Source organism: Dipodomys merriami, unplaced genomic scaffold (genome assembly GCF_024711535.1).
Source record: "Dipodomys merriami isolate MVZ:Mamm:240054 unplaced genomic scaffold, mDipMer1.0.p SCAF_599, whole genome shotgun sequence".
NCBI classification, from domain to species: Eukaryota; Metazoa; Chordata; class Mammalia; order Rodentia; family Heteromyidae; genus Dipodomys; species Dipodomys merriami.
In genome coordinates, this window is record NW_027206178.1 from 122608 (window position 1) to 125530 (window position 2923).

Genomic DNA, 2923 nt, shown 5'->3' on the forward strand with positions numbered 1-2923 from the left:
TAATCAAACAGGATTATTTGGAAAAGAGCTCATTGTTCTAATACATTGCATAGATATGAACCACCTATAGTGTAACAGCATTCCCCCAGGCACTGGAAAACCCAAGCTCTGCTGCTCTCCAGGGAATGGACAGTTGGTCATTAACACTAGAAATCCTAAACAGGTTCAATAGGTGTGAAGTCCTCATGGGCTCTAGACACAATGAAATTCTTCCCAACTCCAGTTTGAACTTCATACCTTAGGACCAACTCACAAAGTGAGATTTTTGTGGGGTTGTTAGGCACTTTGAGACGTTTAGAATGTTTTTGACTCTTTTTGGAGCCCACTCTTGTGGCAACACTAGCATTAGTTTAAGATCTAAAGCCAGAGCCAGCTGTAGCACCTTGTGTTGGCCCACAGGCAGAAACTGTGCAATCTATATATTGTACTAATCACCCACAGTACCTGTTTGATTGGCAAAGCTGATATTCGAATTTTTTGTATTATCTGAGACAAACCCAACATCAGTTCTGTCAGGAGAAGCTTACGAGATGAGTAAGGAGAGGCCTCATAACTTGTCTTGCTTTCTTTCTTTTTTTAAATTGTGAAAATACCATACAGAGGGGCTACAATTACATGGGCAAGGTAATGAGTATATTTCTTATCAAGCATTGTAGCCTCCTCCTTTGTTTCCCATTTCCATCCCTTCCCATCCTCCACCTGCCCCCCCCCAATCCTCCCACCCGCCTACCCCCACCCATGAGATGTATAAGTCGTTATGTCTTGCTTTCTGTACCTAGTGGCACATATTAATATATATGGTGAGGCTAAGGATGGGTCAGAGTTCCCCTTACTCTTGTGTCCTCTTGTTCTGTCTAGGACAACTTTCCTTTAAAAATGTTTTTATTGATACAGGTGGACCCATTGCAACAATGAGATGTACAAGTCATTATGTCGAAAACGAACTTTACAACTTTGGTGTGGGGGTGTGGTGGAGGGGAGGATTGGGGGGGGTGGAGAGAGGATGGGAAGGGATGGGAAGGGGAAACAAAGGAGGAGGCTACAATTCTTGATAAGAAATGTACTCATTATCTTGCCATGTTATTGTAACCCCTCTGTACAGTATTTTCACAATAAAAAAAGAAAAAAATGTTTTTATTGATATTATAAAGGTGATACACAGAGGGGTTACAGGTACATAAGTTTGGACAGGTTCTGAAAGATTAAACATTAAAGTAGAGAGATGGGACCTTTTTCATTCCCATTAGAGCTGAACAGTCAAGCACTGGAATAGAGCTACAGCTAGGCAACCACTCATGCTCATCTGCCAGGAGAGTTTTCCATCTTCACCACATATTGAGTTCCTGATATTCAGTGGAGCCCAGCCCACACATAATACTATTTGCTAGTAGTAGGATATGTTTACCTACACCAGGAGATAGACAAATGCTTGAGGGGCAATGGTAGAACTTGCTTCCATGACCAAGAAGTCACAACACCTCCCTGTGTTAGGATTGAGATTAGGGACTGAAAATTTTGTTATCCCTTTCCTATTTTCATTTCCTTCTGGGATACTCTGGTGCTGGGTATACTCTGTAGTTTAAATAAACTTGGCTATGGAGGCTCAGTCAGAGGTGACAAAGGAGTCTTTATTGGAGTGCTAGTTATGTGCAGATGACCAATTACAAAGACCTGCATCCACCAAATACACTGAACTCAGGAAACAGACCAAAGGAAAACAATACTAGCAAACCAATTCAGCTCCAATGGATTGCTGAGTTGGGATGACATGATGACTGGAGAAGAGCCAGGAGACATAAAACAGGACATGAACATGGAGATACGTGACATAGCATAATGGCTCCTGAGCAGGCCCATGCCTAGGTAGTCTTGAAAAGGGGGCAGTATCAAGGAAACTCCTGGTCCCAGGCACTGGATGGACAGGCTTAATCACCATTCATCCAGATACCCACCCAGAATTTTAAATTTTGCCATTACCAGTTTATTGTCTTACCAGTAAATTTTGTGCATTCTTGTGTATTTTCTTGTTCACTAATGTAGGTATCTTTTGGACTAAAAGACTTCAGTATTTTTGTAGAATAGGTATGGTGGAGGTATAGTCTCTTAACTGCATCAGTCTGGAAATATGTTTGTGCATTTGTCCTTTATCTTTCTCTTGTGAAAGATATCTTTGAAAAGTACCGTTGTCATGGTAGATAGAATGCATTTTTTTCAGTTCTGTAAAGACTTCCTGCCAAACCCTGCTGGCATCTATGTATTATATTTAGGACTCAACTGTTAGAGAAACAGAGACACACCTAAGTATTATATCCATTTCTCTTCTAAGCTAGAGAATCTTCCATACAAAATTCACTTTTGACAGCTTGATCATACAATAGCTTGCCATATATGTGTAGATGTCATTGTCAAAAATTTGATTAACATTTTATGTTTTAGTTGGTATCATGTATTCTTATTCTTGTGTATGTAGGAATTTAAAATTCTGTCATTACTTATTAGAACAAGCATTTTAACTTGTTAGCATCCTCATCATTTCCTAAATCCACAAAACACTAATATTAACTATTATTTATACTGTTGTCAACTTTTGACAAAACTTCTTTCACATGTCTCCTCATCCTTGCTTTCAGTTTAGTACTCGACTAGATTTCCTTCAACGTAACTATTTTCTTCTATTTAGAAGACATCACTAAGTTAACAGGCATGAATTGAGAAATTTTAAATATATATATATATTATACCATATGTTGAAAAAGTTAATATTCTCATTTGAATTTCCATGTTGCTACCATTGTTTACTCCTTTGAACAATTCGTTTTTACTTCCTTATATTAATTTCCTTAAAATGTGCACACATACATATATCAAAAGTGTACACAAAGAAAGAAATGTACTTTAATCCTTTTTACTCCTGTTTTCTTTC